General features: G+C 33.0%; 1 long non-coding RNA gene across 4 annotated transcripts in view; it reads right to left on the bottom strand.

Moving 5' to 3' along the window:
- LOC118197308 (uncharacterized) overlaps window positions 1-25335 on the bottom strand; it is a 397612-nt gene that overhangs the window by 358086 nt on the left and 14191 nt on the right. The window contains exon 1 of one of the 4 annotated variants that reach the window (XR_015042266.1): window positions 20090-20424. The exons of the other annotated variants lie outside the window; for them this stretch is intronic. This is a non-coding gene — a long non-coding RNA (uncharacterized LOC118197308). Of the gene's footprint in view, window positions 1-20089; window positions 20425-25335 lie in introns of those variants that run through there. 4 annotated transcript variants of the gene reach the window in all.

Consider the following 25335-nt stretch of genomic DNA (forward strand, 5'->3'; position numbering starts at 1 on the left):
GTGTCCTATAAAGAAGAAGACAGAAATGGATTTCAATAAAACTACGGAAGAAGTCGCTCTTGCAGTGGTAGAAAAGCATCAGGTTTCCAATATTCTTAGACAAGTTCTTCAGCTATGTCACGGGATTTGTCTCTTTAGTCGACTATACGAATGGTTTTGCAGTCAAGTTTTCCAAGAGTTGCGTCCTGCAGAGCTCCAGAACTGCAGAAACGCACACTGATTTTGCTAGCCTTCCTTTGGCTGTTGACAATGAACCCCATCATCCTGTTTAAGTTTCTTCTCTAAAGCTCGTAAATTTATGCAACCTGAACTTTGTTCAAGGTGAATATGTGAAACGACTTACAACAATCTGCGGTCTGAAGAGATGCATTTTACCCGAGACGGAGTAGTTAATACTCAAAAGTGTCGTATATTGGGTACTGCAAGTGTTAATGTTATAAGTGAACGGTCTCTGCACCCTGAATACCTTGCCTTATAATGTGGCTTTATTGCTGATTTCTTTCTTGGTCCTTTTATCTTTAACAGGAGTCTTCCACAAGGCCGACAATAGTGTTCCATCACGAACGGCCGTTAATGCAAAATTTCTTCAGCAGAAAATCATTCCTACCCTTACAAGAATGAGAAATTTTAGAGACTACTGTCTTTATGCATTGCCGGACCACTGACCCCTCTGGAGATGATCGGGTAATTTCGAGAAGTTTTCCAACTACCTGGCTTCCTAGTTCTCTGGACTTTAATCCTGAGACTTCTACGTGGGTATTCCTTAAAAGATCGTATATGTGGAGGAGGTATGTGGAATATGCCTGAATTGAGAACAAGAATAATACACCATGTCGCTGCAATTGCACCTAGCATTATTTGTTTGAACTTCGATAATTTCCTCTTAAAGTATTCTTCATATTTATCCTTTAAAGTGACATGCTTAGATAAAGGACTGCTTCACACTTTGCCTGGACAATAGTTCATCGCAAACAATACCTTTATATTGAGAGTCCATTTCAGCTCCATCCCAAGCAAAAATAACGTTAATTTTATTTTTTATAAACAATTTTTCTTTTCTTTTCAGTATTCTTAGTTCAAGTAGATTGTTCTGGATCCATCACCTGTGAATCATCACTTTTCCACTTAATCACTTCTAACCATTTTTCCAGTCTAAAAATCTAGGTTTGCTATATTATTTTTTACAAATATTCAAACGCACAACATATTACGAGTTCTTCAAAAACAAACAACGATATTCTCAAATCGCGTAGAAAAGTAAGCAACAAGAAGACATATACCTAGTGTTAGAGACAGAAAATCGACGTAACAAAATTATTCCAACTGAAAATAGAGCAATATGATCCCGGAAATGGAAGTATTTGTCATATTTCATAGACATATTATTTGTCATAAATATAATTATAGAGAAAAAGAACTAAGACAAATGAAAATCTGAAATATATGTGCTATTGCTGCTTACTTTTATTGAATTTGTTTTGAATTGAAGTCAAGAAGGTTAATTTACTCACACAAGTATTTTAAGCATATTTTAAGATACAAATCCGAAAGCTTTCGAATTTTATATTACACTAAAAGCGGTGTTTTTGTAACGTTTTGTGAGTTACCTTTATGAAATAGATATCATGTTCTATGGACTTAAACCATATAAAATTCAATTCAACAGCAATATCGCAAAATATTTAAAAACAGCATTTCTTTAAAATTTCGAATAGGCAGTCTCCCACCCTGGATTTTTTTTTTCTTTGTACAGTTTAGCCGTTGCTCGCTTTGAAATATCTAAGATTTTTAATAAAAAGTTCGTTAAAGTTTTAGAAAATATGAAAGGGATAGTAAAACGAATTTGAAACTCAAAATTCGTTTATTTTTCAGTGAAAGAAACATACATATATTCATGCAGATTCTTTATTATTTATATTCTTTAAGTATAATACAGGGCGATAATATCTGGTGACAACAATTTAAAAAGTGATTCGCCGTTTATAGTGAAATGCCATAAAATGCCATTTTGAGACTAAATAACCCTTCTGGGCTACCGCCCCTTTGAGCTAGAAAGAACATCATGTTAGCAATTTTTGCATCTTAAATGACAATTAACGAATTACCAGTTCATAACGGATTTCTTATAGCATATTTGCCTTAATTTAAGTAGCAGTTGTGCACAAATGCATTCTGTTACTTAATCCTCAATTTAAAATTTCGAAAGTATATACACTTATTTACAAAAATAGCATTGTTAATGAATATGCGCAGTATAGATTTAAAGGTTTGATTGGATGAGAAACTTATTTTTTCCACTTTCAGGGTTTCAACATGTTATGCGGTACATTGTTTAAAATAGATATTCATTTTAAATGCTTTTACTTATTTGTTTTTAATATGTATCTCAGATACTGCCTGAGGCATCAAGTTATGGACAAACAAGTGGCACATGAATCTTTGGGGCATTTAATTGCTTTAAATGGAATACATAAACAAGCCAATAGTAAGCATTACGTATTTTATTTTATTATTCTAAAGATAAATAGTTTTTTTTTTACTTGATGGGTTTTTAGACAGCATTTTAACAAAACCTCACACCATCTTAAATAATTTTTCATAAAATTGAAAAGTAAATTCTGCATCCTTCGAAGTGAACTTATTGAAACAGAAGAAAGTAAATGGTATATAAACTTTTTGAAAAACTTTTTCTGCAGTAAAGAACAATATCATAAACTAAACTTCTAAAACATATTCAACGGTCATTAATGCATGGAGGAGAAATGTACCAAAACTTTGATTTGTAAACCATTCTCCTCTGTGCACTGTAATTTTAAACATAATAATGAAGGAAACAAATCAGAAGCTCTTGTATTAGGTAAATTTACGTTATTTTGTACTGTGCTTTTCTGTATAATAACTTCATTTTTAACAAATTAAGTTATATATTTTGTTGACAATTATTTAAGCATATTTATTAATATAATCGCGAAAGCATCATTCATTGAAATAATTTCTGTTTAATTCTATGGAATACTGAGCAACTTTCTAAAGAAAACAATGAAAAGGCTCAAACGCTTATTTCCTCGAAAAAATTCCTGAAAGAATTAAGCATGATTTACTTGGCAATAATAAATAAATGTACAGGCTTAGCGACAATTAAACAACTTTAAAATTGCTGATAATTCTAAAACTATTGCACACAGATTTACTAAAGGCATAAAATCCTTAACCGGAAGATAAAAACAACATAATTCAATCATTTTTAAAGCAAAAAGTGTACAATTTACAAACATATAAGAGTAAAGAAACTGAGATCACGAGCCGGGTAACATAGTGGATATATATAAATATATTTATATACGTTTGGTGCGGCCGATTGCAACCAATATACGAGGTGCACATCTACATGTTATAGCAGTCCTCTATACAAAATTTCAACGTTCTGAGGCTACTTGTTTTTGAGTTATGCGGTGGTGTATTTAATTATGGCAAAGCACACTAGGGCTATCTGCCTAAGGGGAGAGATGCCTTCGTGGAGGAATTTCTAAGGGAAACTGGCTCGTATACACGTTACACATGAGGAAAACCACGAAAACACCCATGCAGCCAGCCCGTTCGCGGGATTCGAACCTCGGATCGAACTACCAGTGTTCAGCGACTTTACCGCTCGGCCGCTGTGGGCTTTTGAGTTATGCGAGATACGTACGTACATACCTTCGTACAGACGCCACGAAAAATTCTCTTCAGAATTAATTTTAAAGCAGTTTTATAATTTTTTTGAAGGAAAAGAGTATTTTATTCTGGCCTTACGTACAGATATCACGCATAAACATCGTTAAATTGCTTTCGATAGCGGTCAAAATGGATATTTTCGTTGAAATATGCTGCCTGAAACTTTTCGCGATTACAATACTTCCTTTTTACTTCGTACAAGGAAGTAAAAACGTATAAAGTCGCTGAATCGGTATTTTGTCTTCTTAAAAAGGGGTGGGGTGAAAAGTTTGTTTTATAAATTGTGAATATTTGGAAATTTCACATCTGATACATTTTTGGTTATTTCACTTTTAAAATCATAAATATCAATAGTATTAAAAAATTTAGCGATTTTAAAAAACGTAATTAAATCATTTTTATATGCGTTTCATTAAAAAGATTTTTTTCACTATTCGTTGGAGGAAATAGTAAATTTTTGAGACGTATAAAGTTAGCTCGTTAAAGAAAGATAGGTGCGAAAAGTGATTTAAACCTTAAAGGAAAGAAACATTTAAATCGATTTAAGAAAAGAATTGTTTCATAAGCATTGTCATTGCTTTGTCAGTGACAAATAATTTGTGCATATATTTTGAACTCGTTAGCTCATCAGGAAGTAGTTTCAAAATCGATGACAAAATTCTTCTTAAAGTGAAACACCATACGTAAACTAAACAAAAGGTTACAAAAATATAATGCATTTCTGCGCAGGTTAAATAAATACTAGTGCTTAAGTTTCAAGCAGAAATATTTTAAGTCTGAATGTAATGACACTAAATTACATTCTAGTTCACATACATACAAACAGATATATCGCATGATAAAATTATTTTGGCCAATGAAAATGTTTTGTTTACAAAACAAATACAAAATTTTAAAAAATTTTGAAGCATAATGTTTTTATGTATGAATGAACTTTAAAGCTAATTCATATTTCAGTGAAAAAAGGCCTCTTTTTAAATAGCACGCTTTCGGCCGCACTCGCACACAAAGTCATTCCAAATCATGGTGTGTTTCACCTTGATAAATTATGAATGAAATATATTCAGAATGTGTATTTGCTTAAAACTATATTCGTAACTATTACATAAGGGTGACCCCTTACTAGCCATTATTTAAATATTTAGAAGAAATGATAAAATATTTACTAATGCATCATCAACGTATTTGATGTGGCAGAGAATTGCTTTTCTTCTGCCACCTCTCAGCCACCTTCAACTCGACCTCAGATTTGGCAGAACTACCACCACAACTTTCTTGGGCAGCCTTCACTTGTCCTTGCTTCTGTTTAGATCTAGTAGCAGGCCCTTGACCTGACAAGTGAATGAATAACTGCTTAAGTAGAACGCGCGTAAAATGGATAATTTGATGACGAATAATAAAAAGTTGTGTTCAAATTACATCACAATCTCTCATTCATATTCCTTTAAGAGTTATTTTTCAACGTAAAATCATCATTTAAACAACACATTCGGCTATTAACCGATGTGTTTGCAAACTTCTTCAATTAGAAGTAGCAATTTTACGATGGCATTAAAAAACGTAACTGCCTACGAAGGATGAAATTCTATCATTTATTATCTTTTCATGTGAGAGACTCCACATATTTCGTATTTAACTTCTTACTAATGTAAATATCAATTACAAAGCGCATTGTATTTTTACTTCCTTGTACGAAGTAAAAAGGAAGTATTGTAATCGCGAAAAGTTTCAGGCAGCATATTTCAACGAAAACATCCATTTTGACCGCTATCGAATGCAATTTAACGATGTTTTTGCGTGACATATGTACGTAAGGACAGAATAAAAGACTCGTTTCCTAAAAAAAAACTTATAAAACTGCTTTAAAATTCATTTTGAAGATAATTTTTTGTGGCGTCTGTACGCACGTACGTACATATCTCGCATAACTCAAAAACGAGTAGCCTCAGAACGTTGAAATTTTGTATATAGGACTGCTATAACATGTAGATGTGCATGTCGTATTTTGGTTGCAATCGGCTGCACCAAACGTATATAAATATATTTATATATATATTCACTCTGTTACCCGGCTCGGTGATCTCAGTTTCTTTACTCTTATATGTTTGTAAATTGTACATATTTTGCTTTAAAAATGATTGAATTATGTTGTTTTTATCTTCCGGTTAAGGTTTTTATGCCTTTAGTAAATCTGTTTGCAACATTTTTAGAATTATCACCAATTTTAAAGTTGTTTAAGTGCTGCTAAGTCTCTTTTTTTTTTTATGGCGGCCATTGATTGCTTACATTTGAAACAGCAGACTAGTGGATTTGTTGCCAATCTAGAGAAACTTAGCTTCGCAACAACAAAGATAACGCCTTCATTTATTATTGCGAATTAAATCATGCTTAATCCTTTCTGGAATTTTTTCGAGGAAATAAGTGTTTAAGATTTACTTCGTAATTTTTAATATAGATATTTTGAGTTTTTATGTATTTTTGCCTTCTCGCGAAGTGAGACCTGAATTAATTGAATGAGAAATACTGAATCGTCTGTGAAAAACTGTTTCTTTTTTTGTTTTGTTTGCTTAATTTCTTTTATACATTATTCTAGCTTTATTATAGTATTTGAATAGAACATGTGGCAACGATTAGATAATTCTATTCTTTAAATGATATAAATTTTGTGCATTATGAGTTATAATATGAACGAAATATAAATATTGTTAAGTGAATCTATCGCCAGAGTGTCGTTATGATAAACAAATAGTAGAGTGAATTTTAAAGAATGTATTTATTCTATTGTGGTTTATGCGCTGTCGGCGAAATAGATTTAATACAATCCAATAAGTTTAAATGAAATGCAAGAAAAAATGCGTATAATTTAATATTCCGTACAAGGAAGTCATGTGGTGTACACATCAGATATTTTATTAAAAACAAAAGAGAAAGAATAACCCAGCATAAAAACGCATAAATCTCATAAATGGGAAGGGTAGAGAATATATCATCAAAAGAAGTCAGAATATTTCTGAGAATTTTAAGTGTATTCGAAGTTTCTTTTCAGTTCTTAATATGATGTAATAGTGAGTGACAATGGTTGCCATGATATAATAATGATTTCATATAACTCGGAAACTGTGATATTTAAAAATTCTTGCCAGAATTATTTTTTATGCACATTGTTAAACAATATAGAGAGAGAAACGGAGAATATTAAAATTCGGAAATTTTACTTGGAAAAAGCCCATAATAAGATGTTAATTTTCGCATACACATGTACATAAATACATTATAATGCATACTTTTGCTTCAAATTATTAATGCTGTACGTTTCTATCTTTGATTACCGAAAATATTTGCAGTGATGTAACAGGAAAATCAAAACAGTTATTCAAAATGTCTTCTCCCACATTAGTTCCGGTAACCGGAATTCACTGCACTCTTGCCAATATTAAGTGCAAGCAAACTTTCCAACTTATCTTCTACAATGTTGAGGATGACACTTGTCACTGCACAAGTGTTATCATTTTATATGAATTCTTGACCCGTGTGAAATTGTTTTATCTCTTTCAATGTGCAATAGGAAGGAGAAGAATCATCCTACAGAGGCTGTTCCCGCATTTTTTAGACGAGTTTGGTAAGCGGTAATAAAAACTCGTTTGCTGCAAAAGAAGTAATTGCAATTGTACTATGTTTTTTAAAGTCCAAATTATCGTCTGTGGCTTGAAACTTTTGTTTTTATTCAAAATGGCGAATTTAACAAAGCAGTGGTTCAAAGGCTACATTTACGCTCTTTCCGAAGAGAAATATGCATACTCAGTTATTCAAAAACGATGCGAGAGTCATGGTTTTGGGATATCTAAAGTGTCGATAGGTAATATAATCAACAAGAAAGGAAACAAACGTCAAATTGGAGCCTCGAGTGGGACAAAAATTCCAAACAAGCACACAAGGAAAAAACGGACATCTTCGACTATTGCAAAGGTACGTTGTTTAATGTTAAAAGAAAATCCCCCTAGTCAAAGGACATTTGCAAAATCATTACAATGCTCGGTGTCCACTGTAAACAAAATGATAAACGTTGATTTAAATCTTAAAGAAAGAGAAAAAACGCAATGTGCATCGTCTTCTTCCAAAGCATATCGCTCAACGCAGGACACGCTGGAGAATTCTATATGAGAAACACTTATCCAAAGGAAAATGGAAAACAATTGTCACAATAGATGAAGCATGGGTGTATTTAAATGATTGTAACAAAAAAAAAGAGCCATTTATTATCAGAAAAAGGCAGAAACAAATTTAAGTACATGGATCAAAGAATCGAAAGAAAGTTTTTCTAAGGGATTCAAAATTGTTGCTGGTTTTTCTTATAATGGCAAGTTAAAAATAAAGAGTGCAAAAAAATGTCAAGATTAACTCCAAATACTATCAGGAATATATTTTTATCGCCAATTTTTCTGAATCAAATACCGTCGCTTTACCCGCAGTGCCATCCATTCGTGAGACTCCATCAGGACAAAGCTAGCAGTCACACATCAAAATCCACTGTAAATTTCCTAAAAGAAATGGAACAAAAAACTGGTATCAAGGCCATACCCCTCACCGATATCCCTACTAAATCTCCCGATGTGTCACCTATAGATTTTTGTGCTTTCGTACTTTTAAAAACCGCATTATCCAAACGCAGTCCCAAAACCCTAACAGGACTCTGGAAAGCTGTTCGGAAGAAATGGGATAGAATACCTCTTCTGCCACTTCAAAAGGCATTATTATACTGGAAATTGCGGTGTCGAAAGATAGTTCAGAATAAGGGATGTCAAACAGAACAGTTAAAACACAAGAATTTTATGTAATTTAGTTTTGTGAATACAATATACATCGTCTAAAAAATGTGTGAACAGCCTCTGTATTAATGATTCAACCGTTGTTTTTCAGAGATTAAGATCTTATTTAGTGAATAATGCAACTGCAGAACGATACTCATTTTTAATCATTTCAGGTATAATCAGCGCATAACTTATTCAGAAGACAACTTTCAAGTTTACATATTTAGTACATTTGCGCAAAAAACTTTATTACCAAACAATTTTAGATGCCGGGCCCGAAACTTCTGGATCAACCTAAATATATTATGATAAAAATATTTAATCTGGTAATAACTATTCTTCTTTGAGTTTAATAAATTTATTTCATATACATTTCGAATAAATCACATTTATTAGTGGCGCGCTCGCTATTTCACTATAGTAACTATTGCAAACTATACTTAAATAATGAAATCTTACGACCATTATGCAGAATTGCAAATCGAGAATGAAATTTGATAAATAATCCATTCTTGATTCAGAAGTCAAACAACAAAAATCAGCGTTAATTCACAAAATTTTCACAGGACTAGTTTCGATGGTTTTACCGAACCATCATCTTCAGCTGCAAAACCGCAAATGAACAAGATAGGAAATAATGTTTAGATAAGATAAGAAAGCCTGGACAAGAATAAGCAAGTGGCGCCATCTGTTGGCGAAACCAGAACTAAAACATAATTTCTCTAAAAGCCGAAGGCAAATTTGAATTGGAATTAGGATCGTTAACTAGAACAGAAAGATTTTTATGAATGTGAAATGCCTCTAGAAAATCCAGTTCTCCAATGGAAGATGTTTTTTGAATAATTTTGGCAGCAGAAAAATTGAAAGTGTGATTTTCGGACCAACAATGTTGAGCAACAGAAGACTTCTGTGTTTCCTTTTTTCTAACATATGCCTCATGTTCTTTGACGCGAAATTTTAAGGCTCTCTTAGTTTGGCCAATGTAAATTAAACCGCATTGGCAAGGAATCCTATAAATACCCCAGGAATTCATATCCGGAATGGGGTCCTTGAGTATAGAAGTTGGAATTTTATTGATGGGAGAGTAAACAACCCGAAAGTTAAATTTCTGCAAAATATGTGCAACTTTATAGCTAATTGATGGAAAGAAGGGAATGACAACAGAATTTTTATAATCTCCTAAAATAAGAATGTGGCTTTTAGTGTGTTGAGATGAGAATTTTTTAACTGCTTGATTAATAATGTTGGGTGAAAAGCCCCTGTCAATAGCTATTGCTTTTAAATAATTTAGTTCTTCATCAAGGGCTAGTTTGGAGGAGCAAACTTGAAGAGCACGGAAAACATAGGAATAAAATGAAGCTAACTTTTGTTTAGTCGGATGACATGATTTAAAGTGTGGTGGAAGGCAAACCGATGAAGGTTTACGGTAAACTGTAGTACTGAAGTTGGATGTGTTACGTGTGACCAGAATGTCGAGAAACGGAAGAGAATTGCAAGTCTCAAGTTCAAAAGTGAACTGAATAGCAGGATCAATAGAATTCATTGTTGAAAGAACTCTATTTAAATCATCTTTATTACCTTCAAACAGGGTAAAAGTATCGTCTACGTAGCGGAACCATGCCGGGAAGTTTAAAGTTTCAAACAATTTTGATTCATAATAATGCATGTAGATATCAGCCAGGATGGGACTGAGGGGGCTTCCCATGGCTAATCCCTCAGTTTGCTTGTAATATTTATTTTGGAAAACAAAATGTGTTTGTTTCAAACAGAGTTGAGTGAGAGAAATTAGCTCATCAATTTCGATGCAAGAGAAATGAAATTCGCGAAGTCTGGTTTCTAGACATCTTAATGCACCCTCCACTGGGACATTGGTGAATAATGATTTTACATCAAATGAAACCATGAGTAAATTACGAGGAGAAATGTTTTTAACCTTTTTTACAAACTCTATTGAATTTTTTATGGTGTAAATGTTATTGTCTAATAGAGTGGAAAATCTAGAAACTAAATATTTAGCTAATGGATACGAGGCAGTACCTAAATTTGATACAATAGGGCGGAAAGGAATACCATTTTTATGAATTTTGGGAAGAGCATATAATCTGGCACAATTCGCAACAGATGGGATAAGCGAATGTTTTAAGTTGCTTGAAATGATTTGCGAAGATTTGATCGCAGTTTTTATTTTGGATAAGTCCGAAGGTGAAGGATCTTTAGGGATCGGATTATATGGTCCTTCGTTTAAGAGTTTAGTGACACCATCGATGTAAGTGTTCTTATCCATGACGACTATCTGGCCACCTTTGTCGGCCTTTGAAATGACAATATCCGGGTTAGAATGAATCTCGCGCATTGTAGCTCTTTCTCTCGCAGTTAGATTTATTCTTGTCCAGGCTTTCTTATCTTATCTAAACATTATTTCCTATCTTGTTCATTTGCGGTTTTGCAGCTGAAGATGATGGTTCGGTAAAACCATCGAAACTAGTCCTGTGAAAATTTTGTGAATTAACGCTGATTTTTGTTGTTTGACTTCTGAATCAGTATTTATTCGGCGTGTTATTGTGTCTTAATTATAGAAGCCCCAAACAGGCTTACATTTTGCTTTCTTTTTTGCACGTGGTGTGGCCGCCATTTTGTGATTGTAGGAGTTTCGGTGAGTACATTTTTGCAATTTTCAAGTTATGTTTATGTTTTGTACATTTGGATATTGTGCTTTGCTTGTCTAATTTCATGCATTTTGCTTACAAACATTTTGTTTTCTATTCATTTCAGTGAGGGATTTTTCTGCTATTTTGTGTGTACTTTATTATTGCTCAGTTAATTTAGTTTGATTTTCTGCATTGTTTATCATGCCTTCATCCGTTAATCGTTTCACTAAATTACGCCTGAAACGGCAAAAATTCCTGAATATTCTTGACTTTTTACTTAAATGTAAATGTAAAAAATTGATCCCCAATTTTATTCAAATCAAATCTAATCAAAAACCTTCGAGTCGCGTTTCAAGAATTCTGTTAAATTGCAAACTTGCCTTACTTCGGTCCGTGATAAGGGATACACGTCAACAATTGTCCAAAATTGAACATGAACTCTATAAGCTTAATCTGGAACTCGCTAAAACATATCCAAAATTCACTGCCCTTGAACAAAAGTCTTGGTCTAGAACGGAGAATGCAGTTAACCGTCATAAAAACACCCTTGCAGTTAAATTCGAAAAACTTCTTTTACAGTCTTCCAGTTCAAGTAGTTCAAAAAATCTTCCCATTGTAAACATCAAACCAGTAGTTAATATTTCTAATGTTAGTCTTTCAGAAGAACAAGAGAGAATTCTAAAATATAATTTTAACTTCTCACAAACCTGTAAACCCTCGATTCCAAAGATTTTGGCTCCTGTCGAAAAAGCTTTCAAGTTCAGTAAAGTTTCAGATTCACAGAAAGAAATGATTAGGCATCTTATCGCTCATAATGTGAAATTCAATAATAAACCTTTGAAACCAAATCTAACTGCGAGAGAAAGAGCTACAATGCGCGAGATTCATTCTAACCCGGATATTGTCATTTCAAAGGCCGACAAAGGTGGCCAGATAGTCGTCATGGATAAGAACACTTACATCGATGGTGTCACTAAACTCTTAAACGAAGGACCATATAATCCGATCCCTAAAGATCCTTCACCTTCGGACTTATCCAAAATAAAAACTGCGATCAAATCTTCGCAAATCAAGCAACTTAAAACATTCGCTTATCCCATCTGTTGCGAATTGTGCCAGATTATATGCTCTTCCCAAAATTCATAAACGTGGTATTCCTTTCCGCCCTATTGTATCAAATTTAGGTACTGCCTCGTATCCATTAGCTAAATATTTAGTTTCTAGATTTTCCACTCTATTAGACAATAACATTTACACCATAAAAAATTCAATAAAGTTTGTAAAAAAGGTTAAAAACATTTCTCCTCGTAATTTACTCATGGTTTCTTTTGATGTAAAATCATTATTCACCAATGTCCCAGTGGAGGGTGCATTAAGATGTCTAGAAACCAGACTTCGCGAATTTCATTTCTCTTGCATCGAAATTAATGAGCTAATTTCTCTCACTCAACTCTGTTTGAAACAAACACATTTTGTTTTCCAAAATAAATATTACAAGCAAACTGAGGGATTAGCCATGGGAAGCCCCCTCAGTCCCATCCTGGCTGATATCTACATGCATTATTATGAATCAAAATTGTTTGAAACTTTAAACTTCCCGGCATGGTTCCGCTACGTAGACGATACTTTTACCCTGTTTGAAGGTAATAAAGATGATTTAAATAGAGTTCTTTCAACAATGAATTCTATTGATCCTGCTATTCAGTTCACTTTTGAACTTGAGACTTGCAATTCTCTTCCGTTTCTCGACATTCTGGTCACACGTAACACATCCAACTTCAGTACTACAGTTTACCGTAAACCTTCATCGGTTTGCCTTCCACCACACTTTAAATCATGTCATCCGACTAAACAAAAGTTAGCTTCATTTTATTCCTATGTTTTCCGTGCTCTTCAAGTTTGCTCCTCCAAACTAGCCCTTGATGAAGAACTAAATTATTTAAAAGCAATAGCTATTGACAGGGGCTTTTCACCCAACATTATTAATCAAGCAGTTAAAAAATTCTCATCTCAACACACTAAAAGCCACACTCTTATTTTAGGAGATTATAAAAATTCTGTTGTCATTCCCTTCTTTCCATCAATTAGCTATAAAGTTGCACATATTTTGCAGAAATTTAACTTTCGGGTTGTTTACTTTCCCATCAATAAAATTCCAACATCTATACTCAAGGACTCCATTCCGGATATGAATTCCTGGGGTATTTATAGGATTCCTTGCCAGTGCGGTTTAATTTACATTGGCCAAACTAAGAGAGCCTTAAAATTTCGCGTCAAAGAACATGAGGCATATGTTAGAAAAAAGGAAACACAGAAGTCTTCTGTTGCTCAACATTGTTGGTCCGAAAGTGACACTTTCAATTTTTCTGCCGCCAAAATTATTCAAAAAACATCTTCCATTGGAGAACTGGATTTTCTAGAGGCATTTCACATTCATAAAAATCTTTCTGTTCTAGTTAACGATCCTAATTCCAATCCAAATTTGCCTTCGGCTTTTAGAGAAATTATGTTTTAGTTCTGGTTTCACCAACAGATGGCGCCACTTGCTTATTCTTGTCCAGGCTTTCTTATCTTATCTAAACATTATTTCCTATCTTGTTCATTTGCGGTTTTGCAGCTGAAGATGATGGTTCGGTAAAACCATTGAAACTAGTCCTGTGAAAATTTTGTGAATTAACGCTGATTTTTGTTGTTTGACTTCTGAATCAGTATTTATTCGGCGTGTTATTGTGTCTTAATCCATTCTTGTTAATTAATATTTATTTAATACACTCTTCGACAGAAAACATGTCAAGATGGAAGATTTTATCATGTTTATCGAATTTATGAACTACATTTTAAAAATTATCGAAAAATCGTTCAAAACTACACACATCTTTTGAGAATTATACATAATCGCCGACAGAAGTGAGAAATTATGTCATACAATTTATCCCTTTCTTTGGTAATTACATCAAACAGCCGACGTAGCAAGAAATACAGTGAAACTTATCAAACTCACCAATGATGATGTGTGTAGTAATTTTGCATTAATTCATAATATTGTTTTTATTTTGTTATTTATTTTATTCACAATTTATTTTAGTTTATTATTTATTTTATTCCCAATTTATTTTATTCCGTATTTAATTCGTAATCATCGGATTATTCATGATCATCAGATTAATCTTTTTTACTAGAATACAAGCAACAATTGTATATGTGTAACGTAAATAAATGGTAAGATGAATTTCTAATTTGCAAGAATTCCTGAAGTTATTTATTTAATTTAGTTATTTCCTTTTAAAGGGTAGCCACGAAATCTTTCATGCAGCCAACCCATTCTTCAGAGGTTAACCCCTCTATTAAGCGTAAAAAGTTTTGTTTGCAGGTGCTGAAGAATATAGCACGCTTTTTATTGTTTGAATGTGCGGTACTTAAGGATTATCGCAACCAGGTTGGCGCTATTTGTAAGTTTGAGTAAAAAAGTATGAATAGAAAGAAAATGTACATTTATTAATTACAGATAATTTTTAAAACAGTTTTTTATATTATTTTGTTTTAAAATATAAAATAGCAATTAAACCCTTCCGGTTTCGAATTTGAATAAGTTGCAGAATTATTTTTTCGGTGGAAATCTTTTGGCTATTGCTTTTAACACTGATTGAAAACCGTATTCGCCATAACCATGTACACGTCGACTTATTTTTACTTAAAAAAAAAATTCCAGAATTGCACAAAAATGGCATTGCGCACACTCTTGACTTTATCCATGTACACTGCTATTTTCTCATAAATTACAAAAATTTGCACGAAAATACAGGAAAATTTTGTGAATCTCCAAATGCTCTTTTTACAGTGCTCTTTTTTTTAGTGCTACTTCAAATCGATGTTCCTCGATACGTTTCAGTACTGAAAGTTAATAATCATAATTTATTTTTTAAATGCATTTCTAAACTTTCGCAGCAAAGTTGGCGCCTTTCTTAACCATTCACCTGAGAAAAGTACCTCATTCGCCTCACCCTTGCCCGGCTTTGTGGAGCATTTGTCGGCTCTGGTTCTGTTTATTGTTAACGTTAAGTTAACAATAAACAGAACTAAAGACGGTGTTTGTTGTAGAGTTAACCTTATTCCATATTGCAGTACTTTGCTCACTACATATTCTCACTTTTGTTTTAGAAACTTCTGATTTTTTCTGTGAGTTAATTTTTGACAAGGAAACGTTTCTAGTCAAAGAATTATTTCTACTTTTACAAGTCCGTACGTGATTTTAAAGGTATGAGATTGTCAAGAAAGAAAACCTTTAAAATTAAAACAATTTATCACACTTTTTGGAGGCCTTCGTCAGAACACTTTACTCCCACTGCCATACGCTAAAATCATTTAAGATAATCAGAGCATTGATATTGCCTGATACATTTTAGAAGTTTGCACTTCTAAAAGAAATCAGGTACTTCTAAAACCATCAGTGCTTTATCTGGTGATGAATTTTCTGTCAGCTTATCTCTCAACCTCATCAAAGGAGCAGAGCATGGGGTGCGCTTTTTTCCACTATCTACTACCTTGTATTGCAAAACTTTCGAATTTCTTTCAGTTATGGGCGCCAGGGCGTTGTTATGATGCAAATGCAATCCGCAAAGACCAGTTTATAAGTCCCATTTCGAAACTTTGTCTAAGTACTATGGTAAGAAGCTCTTGTATACTATTCCGCTGAGAAGATACTTTGAGGCTTAAGCTTCGCAATTAAATGCTCGTTGCTTTTTGTACAAAAAGATGCTAATTTTCTTCGTTTATGCCTTTTTTTTTTTAGTCCAAAGGGGCTTTGTCCCTGAAGGACTATTGTTTTCGTTTTGCGATTTTGCGTCGGACTCATAAACGTCGGTTCACTTTTCAAACTGTTGCCACAAAATGTTAGAGTCCTGCATTATATTTGAAGAAATTAAATAATGAAAAATCTGCATAAATGATTGTCTATTTCTCGCATTGTGATAAAACAATGGCACATAGAGCCATCGAATTTTGAATGACGAAATCCTACTGCGAATATGGGCATCTGAAATCCCAAATTTGGAATTTGTTTTATTATAGATTTTATATTTTGTAAAACTTTAACGAATTTTTGATTTACAAACTCGATGCTTTAAAAGCGAGAAATGGCAACGTTATATAGAAAAAAAAATACTTTTATCTCCAGCTCGCGAGACTGTGTATATCGGAAATTCTAAAGATATGCTTAATTTAACATTATTTTGCGATATTACTCTTGAACTGAATTTTATGGTTTAAGTGCAAAGAACATGATATTTAATAAATAAAGGTAACACTCAAAACGTTAAAAAAACGCCCCATTGGACGTAATTTAAAATCTGAAACATTTCAGATTTTTTTTTTTTTTTTTTTTTTTTAGTCCAAAGGGATTTGAATCCCGAAGGACTATTAGTTTCGTTTTGGCATTTTGCGTCGGACTCATAAACGTCGGCTCACTTTTCAAACTGTTGCCACAAAATGTTAGAGTCCTGCATTATATTTGAAGAAATTAAATAATGAAAAATCTGCCTAAATGTATGTATATTTCTCGTATTGTGATAAAATAACGGTACATAGAGTCATCGAATTTTGAATAACGTAATCCTCCAACGAATATGAGCATGTGGAAGACCAAATTTGAAATTTGAAATTTGTTTTATGATCGATTTCCTATTTTTTAAAACTTTGACGAATTTTTGATTAACAACCTCAAGGATTTCAAAGCGAGCAATGGCAACGTTGTGCAGAAAAAACATTTTTATCTCCAGCGCGTGAGTCTCTGCATCGGAAATTCTAAAGATATGCTCGTTTTAAAACTATTTTGCGATATTGCTGTTGCACTGGATCTTATGGTTTAAGTGCGAAGAAAGGTAACACACAAAATGTTAAAAAACGCCCCTTTGGACGTAATTTAAAATCTGAAACATTTCAGATTTTTTTTTTTTTTTTTATTTTATTTAAAGAAAAAGAAATCCTCGTGCACCACAAAGTATCACACGAGACTTACAAATCGTAAGTGAAAAAGGCAGAATAGTAAGTAATATCATCAGTTTTCAACAATACAATGAAATCATAACAATGAAAAAAAAACACAAGTAAATACAAAAGTATAAAAATGCATAAAGAAATCATTAACAGTGTTTAAAATAAAAGTCAACAAAATCATTGAAAGCTCGGTAGGCCGAAATCGAGGATACAAAATCATTACATGCCTTGCTGATTGTTTTTCTCATTTCTATAGGTGACGTTTTAGTAACAAAACATTTAATTGTCGATTATTTTTCCGTGAACGTTGACAACGTTTTATCATTTTGTCAAATTTAATGATTTCTGACTTACTACGACATTTTGTCATTAATATAATATTTTATTAAAGTCTGCACCAGTCCACAACTCTATTTATGCTCACCAGTGAAAAATGGAGAATTTCTTGCCGAAACCAAAGCAATCATGAAGAATAAAAAAAAAAAATTGCCTATCCTTTATCAGCATATGTGTGATAGGGCGATTTTTATTCACGAACGATTTCACAGCAGGAATTTCCTGCCAGTAGTATTTGACTCATCTCCTTCATATTTAATTTACTTTTAAAACATAAAAATTCGATGTCTGAACAACGTTCCTACTCAATGGCATGGTTACCTCGAGATAACTATTGCCTTTAACATACATCGCCAGTATCAGGTTAAAAACGATTTTCAGCATGGAAGTTGCGACATATAGTTTACACTTAAAATGTAAATCAAAAGGATACCTAGATTAAGTATTCAAATCTCACAAACTCTGAAAAATCTCAAAACTTTCGTTGTACGCTATGTAAATGTTCTTTCCGAGCTTGCTGAAAATATTTCAGGCAATTTTCGTTTCTTTACAAAGACTTTTCAGTGTCTATTGATGTATGCAAACAAGAATATTAACTTAAAATTATCCCAACTATTTTACCATTATACTCGGTTTCTTATTCAGTGATGCATTGTATCAATTTGAAAGATACGTTATCAATTTTTAATGCTGTGGAATGATAACGTCTACTAGGATTGATAATTTGTCCTGATGCGTTATTGATTAACCAACTGAACAGCGATCTAATAGACTTACGTAAATGAATTATTCTTTCCTCTTTAATTTCCGTAACTCACTGCATTTTTAAACATTTCCTGCCAAATAGATATTTTTTTAGCAAAAAAAGAGGCGATTAGTCTCCAAACGGGATTTTGCGGAGTATCATTACAAATGCGGGTTCATTTTAAATGGCTGATTCACTTTTTTATTTGCTGCCACCAAAGGTTATCATCCTGTATTATTTTCAAAAAAGTCAAATAATGAAGAATCTGCATGATTGTTTATATGTTCCTTGCATTTTGAAAAGAAGACTGTACCTAGAGCCATCAAATATTGAATAGCATAGTCCTCCGTCCGAACAGGTGCACCTGGATACCGAATTTGAATTGCGAACTTGTTCTATTATTTATTTCATATTTTGTAAAAATTTATTGAATTTTTGATTAACAAACTCAACAGTCTTAAAGGGAGCAGTTGCAGCACTTGTCTGAAATAAAACATTTTATACTCAGCGCGCCAGAGTTTTGCTTTCCGGGAAAATTACCTTATTTATCATTTAATTTAATTAACAAAGCCTACGATACTCTCCAATTTAGTCTGCAAGACTACTGAGTAATAAACTAAGTGATTTAAAACCAATAAACACAGTTCTTAACATTTTTTTCTACTTTTTAATGTGATTGATTTAAATAAAGATCTATTAAAGTCATGATGTGTCTAACTAGAAATATTCAGTGTTTTTATGAAATTACATTATTTTGGATTCCCTAAAATCGTTATATACTTCTTTTCTTTTTTATAATAACTATTTCAGGGCAAGCTGCACAAGCGGCTAGTTTTTAAAGAAATAATAGGTAAAACTATAGTTTAGGGTACCCCTTGGCGAAACTTGGCGATTTTTGGCGGCACATGGATACCGAATTTGTGCAATTCTTTGACTCGCTTTGGCTTGCGAAGCGGCGATTTTTGCGCCCGCCGCTACACAAAGCCAAAATAACAAGACAAACAATTGCACAAACTTGGTATCCATGTACACATCGACTTATTTTCACTTAAAAAAAATCCCCGAATTGCACAAAAATGGCATTGCGCACTCCTTTTACTTTATCCATGTAAAAGTCACTTAAAAAAAAAAGTCACTATTTTCACTTAAAAAAAAATCCTCGAATTGCACAAACTTACATTGCGCCCTCCCTTTACTTTGTCCATGTACACATCGATATATTTTCACTTAAAAAGTCAAAGAAGCACCAAATTCTACAATATAGGCAAACAAAAAATACATAACCTCAATAAAATACATTTTAAACCAAACAATAAAATAACATAAAAAAAGAAAAACATGTTATACATTTAAGCACTACCAAAAGCAAATATTCACTTACCATGATTTTCGAGTAAAGAATCAAACCAACACACACCACAAAAAACGCTTACAAAACTCCGTCCCATGATTCAAACTTTCCCAGAATCATGCACCCGATTACGTCACAATAGGGTTTCCATGACATTCAACTACTCAGGCTACCATAAATGAAACAACAACTTGGCGATAAATCAAACAACTTCGCCACAATACAAGGGGTACCTTAAAGTCTACTCTACCCAAATAATATAGCGAACATAAAAATATGTACGGTAACCTCTAAAACTCTAAGATATGCCATTTATAATTCTAAAGATTCTAAAGCTTTGCCGTAACACACTAATTCTAAAGATATGCCGTTTTTATATGTTTTCTGATCTTGCTGCTCATTTGAATTTTATGCAAGTGTGAAGAACGTGATATTTAATAAATAAAGTTAACAACAAGAAGTTAGTAATAATAATAAGACAAAAAAAGGTACTTACGTATTATCGCAACCAGGTTGGCGCGATTTGTAAGTTTGAGTAAAAAAGTATGAATAGAAAGAAAATGTACTTTTATTAATTACAGATAATTTTTAATACAGTTTTTTAATTATTTTGTTTACCCTACTTACGGCAACTTTATGTTAATTTATTAAAGCGAGGTGTGCGTAGTTCGTAGATTCGTTCGTTGCCTACATTGTGCCATTCGTAGATGTTTTTTTAAGTTAAAACATGTCGCTGTGTACATGGATTCTTGTCAAATATTTTTGGTTAGAAACTTTACGTTTTTGCTATCTAAATTTTTTGTTTTTGTTTCGGATTTTTAGCTTAAATCGTGTGTTCAAAACGTAGTTTTTGGAGACATTTTAAGAATAAAGTTCGAAATATAGACAAGAATCCATGTACACAGCGACATGTTTTAACTTAAAAAAACATCTACGAATGGCACAATGTAGGCAACGAACGAATCTACGAACTACGCACACCTCGCTTTAATAAATTAACATAAGGTTGCCGTAAGTAGGATCGCCAAATTTGGCGATTTATGCGAATTTTGGCCTGGTTGCGTTAATACGTAAGTACCAAAAAAAATTGTAAGCCATCTTACTAAGAAAACTTAACACTAATATGATGAACTGAGAAAAGATAGAAAAATACATGCCAACCCTTAACACTGCATCGGAAATTTTAAACATATGCTGCTATGCTGCTTTTTTACGATTTTTCTGTTTAATTGTATGTGACGTAAGTGGGAAGAAAGGGATGCTTAATAATAAATAAATACATAATATATAATAATAATAAAGGTTAGTGATAAAAATAAATAAATAAAAGTTTAGATAAAAATTTTTCCGCCTTCTTTGTTGTATTCTCATTGGTCTTTTACAATGCTCTTCTTTGCAAATGTTTTAGACAGCAATTTCTATCATACGTACGTATATCGTTCCTACGCCATTTATGGTTTTCCTGTGCATTGATTAATTTGCGCAGGAAATAACTGAGTGTTGCCATTCGAAAATTTTCGATATTTTTTTGCTGTAACCGTAACTATAAGAGCTCTATTGTTTTAAATCATCACAATTTCGAGCGCATACCTTCAGTTAACGACATCTGAAATTTCATTTAGATTGTTTGTATGGATATAGCGTTAGGGGTTCATAGAGCGGTGAAGTTTTTTATGACCACTTTCTATATACCTAATATAACTTCCTTATTACTGTAGCTAAATCTAACGGTGGTTGTCACATTTCAGTCAAAGAAGCTATTTTAAGTCTTAATAAAAAATGCATAACAATTTACAAAAATTTATCCTTTTCATTAGGTAAAATGTACGTGAAGATTTATAAAATATTCATGACGATTTCATCCATAATCTGTTTTACCTTGGTTGTACACTCATGCTAAAATTTTTATAAGTATAAAAAAAAAAAAATACTAATGATTACTTGCTAATTTTATCTTTCAAGTAGCAGCATTTGTTTCCGCCTAATAATTATAATATTCTCATCACCTGCAGTTTATTCATTCGCATTCTTACGCGTAGAAATAAGAGACGAGGCGTAACATAATATTCCGCATAATCTAGAAGTGCAGTAGCTCTTCCTCTTAAAATATTCGAGAAATAAAACATTCTAGAACTGTAGGTGAAATAATATCTTACTTTGCATTACAAGTTCATAGGACTCTGAAGGCCATTTGAAAGATTTAGAAAGAAATAATGCATCCCACGAGGCCTTGATCTGAATTAATGTAATAAATGAGATTTTAGTTTCTTTTCTTTTAGAAACGGCTAGTATTTTCACCGGAAATATTTTACGAGAGCCTGTGAAACTGCTTGTTTACAGTTTATATTTTGTTTACGCTGTAATAATTTTAATTGATTGCTTGGAAGTTTCATTAATATTATGCAAAAGCAAAATATAATTTTAACACATTAAACATTAGTTTTTAGAAGACTTAACTGTAGGATTCTAATTAAAATATGCTTTTGTTTCCCGTATGCTCTGTCTTTATGATTTTTCTTACCTTCGATATGTAGTACCAAAACTCTCTGGCAATTAATAGGTAATTTGGAAAATGGTAAATGCGAATATTTTATATATAATAAATGCTCATTCTAATATAAAATAGCTCTATTGTTCATTCTAATAATTCATATATATATATATATATATATATTAATAGTAAAATGAACATTATTATTGTATGAGAAAAATATACAAATTTTACTATTTTGGAAGCTATTACACAACTGGGGAATCTGACATCTTCGAAAAAATTTTTATGTCATTTCCCGTTTCTTTGAAATTTGGTCTATGGACATTAAGATTCTCCTACGCTGACGCAATATAGGTTAGGCTACTCAAATATAACAACGCCACTAGGGCTATTTTCCTAAGAGGAGGGGCTCACCAGCGGCCGAGCGGTAAAGTTGCTGAACACTGCTAGTTCGGTCCGAGGTTCAAATCCCGCGAACGGGCTGGCTGCACAGGCGTTTTCGTGGCCTTCCCCATATGTAACGTGTATACGAGCCAGTTTCCCTTAGAAAGTCCTCCATGAAGGCATCCCTCCCCTTAGGCAAAAAGCCTTAGTGTGCTTTCCTGTAATTAAGTAAACCAAACCTAAGAGGAGGGATGCCTTCATGGAGGACTTTCTGAACAAAACGTATGGAGGACAATCACGAAAACCAATAATGCAGCCAGTCCGGTGAACTCAAACTGAGTCAAACTACCAGTATTTAGCTGTATCAACCACTCGGCCACTGGTAGGGCCGTTGCAGCAAGAAAATATTTACTCTCATTTAATTTTTTTCTCGTTTACTAATAAACAAGCACATTTTTTGAATTTTATGCTAAATTTAAAATAAGTTACTTCTAAGCATTTATGCGGAATTTTGTTTCTAACTTTAGCAAAATATAGTGACATAGTTTTTAAGTTTTCGGAAAATTTTCATTGATTTTCCTTTGGTTGAAAATTTAGAAATATTATGCAGATATAAATTACGTCAATGGACGGACGGTGGTAGTAAGATAACTAAATAAAAAGTGTATATCTCAAAATTCTAACATTCAGCATAGCAGATGAAGGTCAGGCCACATATTGCACGTACTTGCAATCTTTTTCAGAATCCTATTTCATTCATAGCATTGACAAGAATATATATATACAAAATTTATTACTGCAGTTTGTCCAACCACTTTGGGAATATCGCGACATGAACTCAATGTGTTAATTTCAAATCAGCAATAAACATTTGATTATACTGAATGAAACATTTTTTATTTTTGTTCTTACACGAATCAGAATATGTGAATGTAACACTATTTCTCTTGTTGACTTTAAATATTTAATTAGAGTTTTTTTATCACACAAAGAATTTTATGACACATAGTTAAAATTTATACAAGTAAATATAACATCAGAGCATTAAAAGAAAGACCACTAACGATGCTTAACGATCCCAAAAAGACTTCTGGAATTAAACATTAAGAAACAAGTGTGTCTATGTGTAGAACCAAGAACGTAAATGACCTAAAAGATGACAGTAGGACAGTAGACAAACTTTTGTAGCACATGGCCTATGAGTATTTCTGTTGACAGCCAGTAGAACTTAGAAAGCATGTTTTGTCTCCAATATTTTGTATATCTTTCCTTATATAATTTTTCTAAGAAATCATCACTTTCATCGCTTACAATTTTTGATAAGCAAGGAAAAAAGTGTGAAATTGAAGTGAAATATAAAAACAAGTAATCTCTCGCGTTTTCGTATCATTAACTATAAAACATCACTATTATTATTATTGGGGGATTAATTCTCTTTCTACAGGACTCGAGAAATTTCTGTAAACATATTTCCTTATTTAGGCCGCCCAGTCAGTATGGTAGTCAGGGAAGCTGACTGCGATGCCGAAGGGCCTGGGTTCGAATCCAGGAGAAGGCACGGTTGTAACTGTCCGTCCCTTCATAGGAGAGGTGATGGTGGCCCACCTATTAGGTGCGTCCATAATAAAGAAACCACCACATTTTGTATAGATTAATGGACTGGGTTACATTTGTAATTGTTCACAATCTGCCAATGGAAAAAAAAAATTCCTTATTTAGAAATAAGTTTCTGACTTTTTACGCTTTCCCAAATGCAAAATGCTTCTTTTATTTCGTGACTTCAGATAACTTTATAGTAGTTTCAGATTTCAGCCTTTACAATAAATACCCTGATTAACACGTTGATCCCGTTCAAGGCCACGCGCGCCACTTAAAAGCGCTAGTATTGTAGAGCCAGTGATTCTTATCGCAGCAGAAAATAGTTTACGTTCGGGAACGGATTCCTACAGGCATTCATTCAACACGTTACGCGCCAAGTCTGTTTTGTAAATAGTTACATTCTATACAAAGATATTACGAAGCAGAAAATTAGCATTACTGAATTCCGGAAAGATATAGCGCTATCCCTTACAAGTTGTGAAAAAGAAAACATTCCATCGAACAGAAATGCAAGAATATCTAAAAAACCACAACATAAACTCTAAAGGAAACCGGGAAAACACCTCTGAAGTACGGAAATACTGTAAATTATGTTATGATAATGCAACAGAAGCTGGTAGAGTAATGGGCAGAAAAAAAGACTAAGAGAGCTGTCACATTTTGTAATAGCGAACCGTTTTTATGTTTACCGTGTTTCAATGAAATCCATTAGTCCTGTAATGAATCAAAATTAAGTAAATTTTAAATAAATTTTCTGTACTTCCATAAAATAGAGTAAATTTTATAGTTATATATCATGTTACACGCTGTCAGCCAGTGGCGGTCGACGTGGCCTAAACGGAAAGTGTAGTGTCAGCCACAGATGGCGGACGTGGCGCTCAACGTGTTAACAAATTAGTCTTTAATATAGATAATTAACTAGTTTAAGGGGGAAAGTTATGTAGAATCGAATTCGTTGACACTTTTTTAATTACTTATAAAATTCACTGAGCATAAAAAGAATGCATTTTTAATATTGCAAACTCGATTTGAGCCTTAGAATTCCTCACAGATTCAATAAAATGACATACTCCGAGTGACATCGATGGCAGGTATACGAAGCGCGGCCGGAAACACTTTTGCCTTTCAAGCAGGGCAGGAAAGCATATATGTGTGTCCTTGGCATTGCAAGATTAAGCTCAGGTACAGTAAGACCCCGCTTAACGCTGTTTCGGTTTAGCGCTCTTTTATTTCAACCCGGGGATTCTCCGAAATTGTGCGCAGCG

This window comes from Stegodyphus dumicola, chromosome 7, assembly GCF_044657685.1.
Source record: "Stegodyphus dumicola isolate Sdum_Otavi_A_Nest chromosome 7, ASM4465768v1".
NCBI lineage: Eukaryota > Metazoa > Arthropoda > Arachnida > Araneae > Eresidae > Stegodyphus > Stegodyphus dumicola.